Genomic DNA, 12,809 nt, shown 5'->3' on the forward strand with positions numbered 1-12,809 from the left:
CAGATCTCCTTATAGACTGTTGTGAGCCACTATAAGACTCTAATCGGAGCCCGGCATGGTGGCGCATGCCTGTAATCCCAGCACCGGCTTTGTTACTGGTTTTTGTAGACAGCCTAGTTTCTGTCAGGTGGATCCATTCCTATATCTCTAGTGTCTCTAGTCAGTGCTGTGGAGTCCCATCTCAGTTCTAGGCAGAAAATTCAGTGTGTGTGTGCGTGTGTGTGCGCGCGCGCACCTCACTCCCTCATGGGCACCTTCTTTTCTGTGTCCCCGTGAGCTTTTTCTGTCCGTGTCCTGTGTTGTATGTAGACAGGGGACATTAGTCTCTAGAGGGCTGGTTCCCAAATAATTGACACAGAGCTACTCTGATTTTATACGCTTACAGCATTGGAGCTAGGCAGATCCCAACCCTCTAAAATATTTCGTTATCTCCCAGCTACACATCCCAAGTTAGTTGCCAATAAGTCGTCCTGTCTCCGGCAGCTTCTGGTCCAGCAGTCTGCCCTCGTGAGCAGGCGCTCACAGCTCATACTGCCCCGTGGGACTTCCTTCTCGCCGACTTGCTCTCCTCCTGCTGCATCTTCTGCATCCTCTCCTTTCTCCTCCCTCCCGGTCTTTCCTGGACCCCCAAGCCGGAAACCTGAGCCCCGCCTACCTCTCCCCTGCCCAGCTAAGGCTGCCAGCAACTTTATTAACCAATTAGGGATAACTGGGGGTGAAGTTACACAAGCATCACATGGTGTACCTGAGAATATGGTTGTCTGGGTGTAACCAGATCTTGGCAGGGCTGGTAATTAATTAAATACATAGCACCAGACCAACCTCCAGCAGTCCTACCTCATCTCAGGGCCACTGGAAGGCCCTGAAAAAGGAACCCCAGAATGTCTGCTTGGAAAAGGGCTGTGACCACCCCACCCCCTCCCGGCTGCTCTTCTGTCCACCCGGCCACGCTGCTCTCACGTAGATGTTGTGGGTGCTTCTTCCTGCCCATGGTGCTCTGCAGTGGAAGGGTGGGCAGCACTCTCCCTGAAGATGAGAAGGAACACCTTCCCCAGTAGCTCCAACCCACTGCTCAGGTGAGAGGGCTGTTGGTGGGGGGTGAGGGTGGGGAGTGTCAGTGTCCTCCTTCAGCACTAGGGCCAGGTCACTTTCCCTGTCTGTGCACAGGCGCGCACGCGCGCACACACACACACACACACACACACACACACACACACACACACACACACACGCGCAGGCACAGGACTCACACACATGCAAGAAACACAAGCATAGTTCACAGCAGCCAGTACTCTCTCCTGAGCCTGTTTGCAGTTACTGAGAGTTACTCCAGAGAGAGAGAGAGAGAGAGAGAGAGAGAGAGAGAGAAGACAGGCCTCCCTCAGTGCAGGCTAGTGTGTGCACAAGGACCCAGTCATGGTGTGATGGTTTTATTTTTTGAGAAAGTAATCCTGGCTGGCCTCAAATTTCTTTTTTTGTTGTCTTGTTTTTTTGAGACAGGGTTATTCTGTGTTAGCCTTGGCTGTCCTGCACTCGCTTTGTAGACCAGGCTGGCCTCGAACTCACAGCGATCCACCTGCCTCTGCCTCCCGAGTGCTGGGATTACAGACGTGTGCCACCACACCCGGCTGCTGTGCTGGGTTCTTAACTGGCTCACCAGACATGTGTCTCCTTGCTAGACTGTACCCTGCTCCCTGAGGGCAGGGCCTGTGTACCCCCTTTAGGAGCTGGCATACAGGAGATGTTTAACACATGCACAGCTACAGAGACCCAACACAGGCACAACTACCCAGACCCAGCACAGGCACATCTGCAGAGACCCAACACAGGCACAGCTACACAGACCCAGCACAGGCACAGCTGCAGAAACCCAGCACAGGCACAGCTGCACAGACCCAACACAGGCACAGCTGCAGAGACCCAACACAGGCACAGCTACACAGACCCAACACAGGCACAGCTACACAGACCCAACACAGGCACAGCTACACAGACCCAACACAGGCACAGCTGCAGAGACCCAACACAGGCACAGCTACACAGACCCAACACAGGCACAGCTGCACAGACCCAGCACAGGCACAGCTACACAGACCCAACACAGGCACAGCTGCAGAGACCCAACACAGGCACAGCTGCAGAGACCCAACACAGGCACAGCTGCACAGACCCAGCACAGGCACAGCTACACAGACCCAACACAGGCACAGCTGCACAGACCCAGCACAGGCACAGCTACACAGACCCAACACAGGCACAGCTACAGAGACCCAACACAGGCACAGCTGCACAGACCCAACACAGGCACAGCTGCAGAGACCCAACACAGGCACAGCTGCAGAGAGCCAGCACAGGCACAGCTGCAGAGAGACCCAGCACAGGCACAGCTACACAGACCCAACACAGGCACAGCTGCAGAGACCCAGCACAGGCACAGCTGCAGAGACCCAACACAGGCACAGCTGCAGAGACCCAACACAGGCACAGCTGCAGAGACCCAACACAGGCACAGCTGCAGAGACCCAGCACAGGCACAGCTGCAGAGACCCAGCCCAGGCACAGCTGCAGAGACCCAACACAGGCACAGCTGCAGAGACCCAGCACAGGCACAGCTGCAGAGACCCAACACAGGCACAGCTGCAGAGACCCAACACAGGCACAGCTGCAGAGAGCCAGCACAGGCACAGCTGCAGAGAGACCCAGCACAGGCACAGCTACACAGACCCAGTGAGGCTTTAGGCTCATTCACTTCCTTGACATGGGGGTCTGTTCTGTGGGCCTGGAGAGAAGGACCAGGGACAGAATCTAGAACAGCACTGAGTCGGCCAAGGGAAGCCAGTGGATTTGGTGTTGTGGTTTTGTGGTAACAACTGTCTGCCATAACTGAAGTAATGATAAAAACAGGAAGTGTTCTGGGACCTTGGGTGGGACCCTCCCTGCCTGGCTCCATCCTTCCAGCAGTAGTTTTTTGTTTTGTTTTTGGTTTTGGTTTTTTGAGACAAGATTTCTCTGTGTAGCCTTGACTATCCTGGACTCACTTTGTAGAGCAGGCTGGCTTCGAACTCACAGCGATCCACCTGCTTCTGCTTCCCAAGTGCTGGGATTAAAGGCGTATGCCACCACTGCCCGGCTCTCCAGAAGCAGTCTTAAGGCCCTGTGTGTGCCCACAGCAAGTGCGAGTATCTGCTGCAAGGATTTCAAGAAGACCCAGAGGTCCTGACTGTCAGTCTGCTCTGCCACCACAAAGAAAGGCGCAGCACTGCCCTGAGGCTCCTGGGGTGTTAGTCAGCTCTCCTCTGCCTCCGTGTGACAAGGTCTCCCTCTCTGGCCCAGCTTTCTTCCTTGGAAGGAGTTGGATCACAAGGGTCCTAGGCATAGTAGGATACACTCCTAGGGAGTCCAGGGTACCCCTGCCCAGCCTAAGCAATGGCACCAAGGGCTTCAGGGTAGCCAGCTGCTGTGGCTGGCCTCTCTGGAGTTCTGTCCCCTCAGAGTAGCCACACATCACTTCACCCTTCAAAGGGCTCCTGGACCAGGTGACAGGCTGGTTCCAAAGAAATGATGGCATGGAGATAAGATTGTTCGCATTACATGTGAGGGACAGGCGACTCTTAGTGGGGTGTGGAGGGGACTGTTAGCTGCCACTGGGTTTTGTTTGTTTTGGTTTTAGTTTTTTGGTTTTTCTATTTTGTTGTGTTTTGTTTAGTTTTTCGAGACAGGGTTTCTCTGTGTTGCCTTGGCTGTCCAGGACTCACTTTGTGGACCAGGCTGACCTCGAACTCATAGCGATCTGCCTGCCTCTGCCTACCTGAGTGCTAGGATTACATGTGTGTGCCACCATGCCTAGCTAAAGGGTTATTTTATTTTTTATTTTTTTGGTTTTTCTTTCTTTTTCTTTTTTTTGGTTTTTCGAGACAGAGTTTCTCTGTGTAGCCTTAGCCATCCTGGACTCACTTTGTAGACCAGGCTGGCCTCGAACTCACAATGATCCGCCTGCCTCTGCCTCCCGAGTGTTGGGATTAAAGGCGTGTGCCACCACGCCCAGCTATTTTTTTGGTTTTTCAAGACAGGGTTTCTCTGTATAGCCTTGGCTGTCCTGGACTCCCTTTGTAGACCAGGCTGGCCTCGAACTCACAATGATCCACCTGCCTCTGCTCCCTAGTGCTGAGATTAAAGGCGTGTGCCCTCACTGCCTGGCAGATTTTTTTTCTTAATTTATTGTGTGTGTGTGTGTATGTATGTATGTATGTATGTATGTATGTATGTATATACATATACACACACACACACATACACACACACACACACACACACACACACACACACACACATATATATATCTGTGGTAGAGGCCCATGGACTGAGTCAAGAGGCCAGAAAATGACAAGAGATGTCCCTCTCTATCATCCTCCACCTTATTATGAACCCGGAAGTGGCCACTCTTCAGCTAGGCTGGCTGGCCAGTGAACCTCAGTGACACCCCCTACCTGCCCCTGCCCTGCACTGAGCTTACAGGTACATGTAGCTAGGCCCTGCTTGTTTTGTTTTTCAAGACAGAGTTTCTCTGTGTAGCCCTGGCTGTCCTGGAACTCACTCTGTAGACCAGGCTGGTCTCAAACTCAGAGATCCACCTGCCTCTGCCTCCAGCTGGGCAACTTGGCGCATGTCTTTAATCCCAGCACTCCCAGAGGTCAGCACTCCTGGACAGCCAGGATTACACAAAACAAACCATGTCTCAAAAAAAACTAAAAACAAAAAAGGTGTGCCACTACCACCAGCACCCAGCTTTTTCCATGGGTCCTGGTATCTGAACTCAAGTCTTCTTGTTTGGTCAGTGAGTGTTCTTAACCTGTAAGCCCCACCCCCCTTTTTAAAAAAGATTTATTTATTTAGTATACAGTTTTCTGCCTGCATGTAACACCTGCAGGCCAGAAGAGGGCAACAGATTTCATTATAGATGGTTGTGAGCCACAATGTGGTTGCTGGGAATTGAGCTCAGGACCTTTGGAAGAGCAGACAGTGCTCTTAACCTCTGAGCCATCTCTCCAGCCCTGCACCCTCTCGTTTTAAATATGTAATTCATTGGCTTTTAGTATATTCACAACATTGGATTGATTATCATCCCCGTGTCTTACGAGTTTCCGGTGCCGTGAAGAGACACCATGACCACAACAACTCTTAGGAAGGAAACTATTTCATTGGGGCTGCCTCACACTTTCAGAGGCTTAGTCCACTATCGTCATGGTGGGAAGCATGCTGGTAAAGAAACAGACATGGCCCTGGAGAAGCTGAGAGCTCTACATCACACTGGACTTAGTTTGAGCGTAGTAGACCGCAAAGGCCGCTTCACAGGGACTAACTTCCTCCAACAAGGCCACACCTACTCCAATAAGGCCACACCTCCTAATGGCGCGATTGCCTAAGGGCAAGCATTCAAAAGCGTGAGTCTAAGGGCGGGGGGCCACGCCTATTTGGAACCACCACACCCGATTTCTTCCCGCACCCCAGATAGAAGCCTCAAGCTCTTTGGCAATTCTTTCTAGTTCTGTCCTCCCTTCGTCTGCTGGCAACCACCCATGTACAGTCTACCTCTGTGGATGTACCTGTTCCAGGCAGCTCAGGTAAAAAGAATGACATACTATGTGGCCTACTGTGGCTGGCTCTTTGTCTTGGTATGTTTCATGACTTCTCCGTGTTGAAGTATCCTCCAATCATTTTTATGGACTAATACTTTTCCAGTGCAGGGACAGACAGATTTTGTCGCTCTGTTTGTTGGGTAATGGACCTTTGGGTAGCTGTCACTCATGGGCTCTTCATTTCGTCACGCAGTCTTTTTTCCTTTCTCTCTTCCGCCCCCTGCCCCTCCCCCCCCCCTTTGTATCTAGCAGAGTGGAGCCCCAGAGTAGCTTTGTAGCTTTTAGTGAGCCTTGTAGCTTGGTCCTTAGTGCACCCCCTAGTGGTCATCTCTATGTCTATCTCACTCACCCACTGCCCAAGGGACCTAACGTACTGGCTCTTCGTTAAGAGTTGGCTTCTGGAGCCCACAGAGAGCCACAAGATGAGGCCATGCCTGCTCCTGGCCTGGTGGCTGGTATAATAGGCATCAGTGTCATCTACCCACCTTACGGATGGAATGACTGAAGCTCCAAGAAGCGCAAGCAGAGACCAAGACCAGGGTTCCCACATGCTGAGAGCTCAGCTCAGGGCCACCCTGGGCTCCTAGAGGGTCACCTCCATGCCTGTGTCACCCTTCCGGGTAGCCAGGCCAACTCAGCTCCCGGCGGACCTAGGACAGCAAAGGGCTGCCAGTGGCAATGGTTATTAACTCTATCTATCACTTGACGGGCCTGGCCTCATTCTGTCTCAGAAAGGCTTGCCCGGGGCTGGCAGTGGACAGCGTGGGGTGGGTGGGAACTGCAGGGACCAGCAGCAGCTCTGAGGTTCCATGTTCCTACTGTGAGAGGGCAACCAGGGCCAAGGGGCAGTGAGAGGAAGAGGCAAGGCTGGGGCAGCAGCCTTTTTCCATCCTAACTCCTCATAACTACCTGCACTATGGACACCAGATCCCCCAAATCAGGCTCGCATGCCCCATGGGGTCAGGGACAGTGGAAGAGGCTAAGACGCTAAGACGCTGAACAGGTGTTGCCAATATGCTACTGTTCAGCTAGTGCTTGTTTGTTATGGTTGTTGCCATGGCGCTTGGGTGGAGCCAGGACTATGTGCTCTACCACTGAGCTACACTGTCCTCCCCCACCCCCTTTTTTTTTTAACTCTTCATTTTTAAGTTTCAATTACTTAATTTTTTTTCGAGACAGGGTTTCTCTGTGTAGCCTTGGCCATCCTGGACTTACTTTGTAGACCAGGCTAGCCTCGAACTCACAGTGATTCGCCTACCTCTGCCTCCCAAGTGCTGGGATTAAAGGCTTGTGCCGCCAGGCCCGGCCTCAATTACTTAATTTTTTGAGCTAGGTCTCATGTAGCCCAGGCTAGCCTTGAACTCATTATATAGTCAAGGGTGACTCCGAACTTCTGACCCACCTGCTTGTATCTCCTGAGTAAAAAATGAAATAAAAGGAGACATGTCTACTAGAGTGTGGAGAATATTTTTATAAGATACAAGGGACAAAGAAGGCAGAGGGAGGAGCCCAGGCTGAACAGGGCCTGGCGGACTGACAGGGACCGTGGGAGGAGGGGGAGAGGAGAGCAAGAAAAGAGCCCGTGACCAAGAGGCCGAGAGAGTAAAGGGTTAGACCAAAGGCTGGGTAACCAAAATGGCTGGATTACAATAGGGAACAGCAGCTGGGGGAAGGGCAGCCCAGCCCCTGGGTTGGAAAAGCTTAGAGGGTGGAGTATGCCAGCCATACCTTGCAACAGACAGGGACTGAGGGATGCTGGGAGAATCTGGCAGCCAGGTCTGCTTTGATGTGTTAAATAGGCACCTCAATTAGCCATTAGTCCTAGGTTTGAGACCTAACATCTCCCAGGTGGGATTACACACAGGTGCCTGGTCTACGTGATGCTGGGGATGGGAACCCTAGAGCTTGAAGAAAGACTCTTGGGTGAGGCTTTCTTGGAGGCCCAGAGAGGGCAAGAAAACAGTCATGGCCAACAGAGCCGGTAGTAGAAGCCAGTGAATTTCTGTCCAGGCCTTGTTTCGGAGTCCCCCAAGGCCATTTCCAGCTCTGCTCTGGACCCACCTGACCTCCATTGCAGATGGTTCCAGGCCCCGACGGAAACAACCAAGCAGTGGGATTGGGGCCCCCTCCCTTCTTTTCTTCCATGAGGTGACTGTCTGGGACATACTGAGAGCTTTCAAATTTCAGTCACATTTTTAAACGTCTGGGTTACCATGGTTGACCTCACTTTGAATTTGCTTCCCTGGGGGAGGTAGCGATAACACAGCGCTCAATGCTGGCGGCCCACAGCCAGTGTTGGGGGTGCCTCGTGGACTCTCATCACTGGGAAAGCAGCTCCTCCTCCAAATGTCCCCAAGGATGCAAGGGAGGGAGTTGGACTGGCCTGCTCAGCCACTGAAGAGCCACTCTCTGTCCCCTTTCAGAGGCGAGCAACTCAAGGCTGAAATGAGTGTGTGACTTCCCCAGGGCTGCCCAGGATCCTGGCACCAGCATGGCAGAAAGGCTGGTGTTCCTGGTTTCAGGGCATCCAAGGTTGGAGATACCAGCTGCAGGCCTTCCCTTCCCTTGGTGAGTCACGCCGGGCAGGGGTGGGGGGTGGGGGGGGGGGGAGCTGCTCTGTAAATGGCAGGCGGTGGCTAGCCTTTGTTTGGTCCTTACTACTTTGAGCTAAGGCGTTAGGAGATGGTCTGGAGGGTCGGCAACAGGGAGGGGGGCCGGGAGGCAGATGTGAGGGGGCATAGACTCCGCATTTCAGACAAGGGGCCATTAGAGCAGACTGAGGGTGCTTGGCCTGTGGCGCTCCCTTGCCAGCATTTCTTGTGCCCTCCTGCCTAGTCTTGTAAGAGGAAAGGAAGCTGTGGTGATTTGAATGAGATTGACCCCAAGTTGATGAGCTAGCTGCTAGGGCAGGGTTAGGAGGTGTGGCCTTGTTGGAGGAGATGTGTCACTAGGGGTGGACTTCCTGGTTTCAAAAGCTATTTTCGTGGTGGTGGTGGTGGTGGTGCCCTCGGGAAGCTGTGAGTTCGAGGCCAGCCTGCTCTACAAAGCGAGTCCAGGATGGCCAAGATAACATAGAGAAACACTGTCTTGAAAAACAAAACGAAACAAAACAAAAGCCATTATCAGGAATGCTTTTTCTCTCCCTCCTCCCTCCCTCCCTCCCTCCATCCCTCCCTCTCTGTCTGCTGCTTGTAGATCAGGATGTAATGCTCTCAGCTGCTTCTCTGGCATCACACCTGCTTTCAGGACTGCATACTCAACCACCATGATGATCAGGGACTAACCCTCTGAAACCATAAGCAAGCCCTCAATTAGATGCTCTTTTTAAGAGTTGCCTTGGGCCGAGCGTTGGTAGCACACGCCTTTAATCCCAGCACTGGGGAGGCAGAGGCAAGCAGATCGCTGTGAGTTCGAGGCCAACCTGCTCTACAAAGTGAGTCTAGGATAGCCAAGATAATACAGAGAAACCTTGTCTCAGAAAGGGGGGAAAAAGTTGCCTTGGATGGGACTGGAGTGAAGGTTCAGAGGTTAAGAGCACTGGCTGCTCTTCCAAAGGTCCTGAGTTCAATTCCCAGCAACCACATGGTGGCTCACAACCATCTGTAATGCGATCTGATGCCCTCTTCTGTAAAAAAAAAAAAAAAAAAAAAAAAAAAGAGTTGCCTTGGTCATGGTTTCTCTTTACAGCCACAGAACAAGAAGACAAATGTACAACAGAATCAACAAAAAAGCTCACTTTAAGTCCAGACCTGGTTCCCCTTTTTATCTGGGGAAACTAAGGCTCCGAGTGCTCTAGAGGCTCACATCCGACACATGTTCAGCATAGTTCAAACCCACAGCAGCCCAAGGGTAGCATCTGCACCCTTGAGCCATTATCCAGAGCTCTCTCCAGCCTTGCCTGGCTGCGGGCTGGGGGAGGGGCTTAGCTCTGGGCCTCCTGGCTGGAAACTGGAGACTGTGGCTTAGGAAAAGAAAAAAGGAAGGATGGAAGGACAGAAAAGCAGCTATGAACTTGGGAGCTCATTTAGGGGAAGCAGGCTTTAGCAACCGGGAAAAGGACTGGCTCTGAAACCTCCAGTCATGGACAAAAAGTGGGCTTGAGATGTTTGTGCATCTGAATGCAAATCAAACCTGTGACTTTAGTATGCTGCCACTAGGTGGCAGTATAGGGTGGCCACTCATATCAGATTGAATTTGATTAAGAAGAAATGTTTCACTTAGTTTTCAAGACACAAGTCTTTAAAGACTTCTGGGCTGGGGAGATGACCCAATGGGTAAAGCGCTTGCTGTACGTAAGTCAGATCCCCAGAACCCAGACAGGGTAGCCTGCATCTATAATCCCAGGGCTTCCATAGCGAGATGGGAAACAGAAGACTCCAGAAGCTTAGAGGCCAGCTTGCCTGGTGTAGGCAGGGAATTGTCCTCTGACCGCCACAGGAACACTGTGGCATGCGCACACCCATATCAACATACTCCATTTAAAACAGATTAACTTATGCCTGTGTGTTCAGGTACGTGCAGAGGTCAGAAGAGGGTACCAGATCCTCTCAAGCTGGACTGACAGGTGGTTGTTGAGTTGCCCAAACTGGATACTGAGAACTCAATTCAGGTCCTCTGTGGAAACAGCCAGTGTTCTCACCCACTGAGCAACCTCTCCAGCTCTACACAAAAACTGTTCTTTAAAAAAGAACTAGGCCAAGTGTGGTGGCGCACGCCTGTAATCCCAGCACTCAGGAGGCAGAGGCAGGCGGATCACTGTGAGTTTGAGGCCAGCCTGGTCTACCAAGCAAGTTCAGGACAGTTAGGGCTATTACATACAGAAACCCTGTCTTGAAAAACTTTAAACTTAAAAACAAATAAAAATTACACACATATATATGTATATATATGTGTTTTTTGTTTGTTTGTTTGTTTTTGTCTCTCTGTGTTAGCCTTGGCTGTTCTGGACTTGCTTTGTAGACCAGGTTGTCCTTGAACTCACAGTAATCTGCCTGCCTCTGCCTCCCGAGTACTGGGATTAAAGGCGTGCACCACCACGCTCAGCTTTGACTTTTTAAAAATTTGATTTCTGGGGGGCTGGAGAGATGGCTCAGAGGTTAAGAGCACTGGCTGTTCTTCTAGACATCCTGAGTTCAATTCCCAGCAACCACATGGTGGCTCACAACCATCTATAATGAGATCAGGTGCCCTCTTCTGGTGTGCAGGCACACATGCAGGTAGTACACTGTATACACAATAAATAAATCTTTAAAAGAAAAAAAGAAAAAGAAAAATTTGATTTTTTTAATTGGGATATTTTTAAGGGAAATCACCTGTGATATGAATGCTTCATTCTTCCTGACCCATTACTTTTTTTTTTTTTCTCGAGACAGGGTTTTGAAGGAGAGATAAACATGTTTTTTGTTTAGATCACAAGTGGGGGATGAGAAAAAGACTTGTGAGAGAGCAGGTGATGTTTATCCCCTTAGAAGTCGAACCACCTTGTGGGGGAAGATTGGCTGTTAACCAGCTGTAAAACATCCTTGAACAAATTCTGAGAGGAGGTATAAATGTGAGCCAGAAACAAGAGGAGCCACCTTTGGAGACTTGGGATAGTTTTGGCTGTTCATCGCTCCACTTTGAAACGCTCCTAGAAAGAACCGCTTGAGGGAAGGCTTGGGGCTCCAGGCTCTGGCTGAGGTTCTGGGTTCTGGTTGCTCCAGGTTCCAGCAGAAGAAATCCTGCTGATTATGCCAGGAGAATTGTTCCTCGGAACTGATATCCTTATGGTTTCATTATTATATTCTTTCATCTCCTCTTCCTATTGTTTAAGTTAGTCGGGTTATAAGCGAAGTACTCTCAGTTAATAAGTTCATAATAAAATACATTTGTTAAGAAAATTGAGCCTACAGGGTTTCTCTGTGTAGCCTCGGCTGTCCTGGACTCACTTTGTGGACCAGGCTGGCCTCGAATTCACAGCGATCCGCCTGCCTCTGCCTCCCGAGTGCTGGGATTAAAGGTGTGCACCACCACGCCCGGCTTTAGACAGAGCTCTTAACCACTGGGCCGTCTCTCCAGTCCGTAACTTTATGTAACAACCTAGTCAATGCCTGATAACTCATCTCCCCTCAGGCAGTTACCCCAGCTCTGGAGGTTGAACCCCTCCCCTGCCCACCTTGGCGCAGTAGGCTTGACACCCATGGCCCTTCCCTACTTACTGTTTGCACTTACTGTTTGCTTAGTTGCAGTAAGGCTCCTACCTCACACAGGCCAGCACACGGTGCTCTACCACTGAGCTACATCCCCAGCCCTCGCTTCCCTTTTTACTTTGAGTCAGGGCCCCTCTAAGTTGCCTGGGCTGGCTGAGGACTCACTCTGTAGCCCAGGCAGGCCTTGGGATGGCATCTGGCCCTGCCACAGCCTCGGAGTAGCTGGGATGGTGAGCCCCTCCAGCCTGGATGTGAGTGGCCCTCTTTTTTCTAAAAGTTCCTGGTCTCTGTATGCTTTAGACTGCCCCCACCAGGAAGCTGAGGTGGACAGTCCAAGATGAAGGCTTCTTGGGTTTGGTATCTGGTTCGTGCACTCCCTCCCTGTGCTGCCCTGAGAAGAGGGCGGTGTGAGTGGCTCCAGGCTTAATCACCTGCAGACACCCCCCCCCCCCTTCCAAAGCTATCCCTTGGGGGCTGGGATATCAACACAGGAATTCAGGAGAGATGCATATTTGGACCTTGGCAGGGCCCGAGTCTCCCTCCTAGGCTCCTGTTCTCTAGCCCAGAGTTCAGCTGTAGAAAGAGCCAGGCACCCCAACCAGGCGCTTTCTCTGTATAATCATTTTCACTGTAGTAAGAAACAGTTTTGGGGGCTGGAGAGATGGCTCAGTGGTTAAGAGCACTGACTGCTCTTCTAGAGGGCCTGAGTTCAATTCCCAGCAACCACATGGTGGCTCCCAACTATCTGTAATGTGATCAGGTGCCCTCTTCTGGTGTGCAGGTGTACATGCAGGCAGAGCATTGTATATACGTACACACACACACACACACACAAAGAGCCGGGCATGGTGGCACACGCCTTTAATCCCAGCACTCGGGAGGCAAAGGCAAGTGGATCTCTGTGAGTTCAAGGCCAGCCTGGTCTACAAAGTGAGTCCAGGACAGCCAAGGTAACCGAGAGAAACCCTATACAGAAAAAATTTTT

The sequence above is a fragment of the Acomys russatus genome, chromosome 29 (assembly GCF_903995435.1).
Source record: "Acomys russatus chromosome 29, mAcoRus1.1, whole genome shotgun sequence".
Classification (NCBI taxonomy): domain Eukaryota; kingdom Metazoa; phylum Chordata; class Mammalia; order Rodentia; family Muridae; genus Acomys; species Acomys russatus.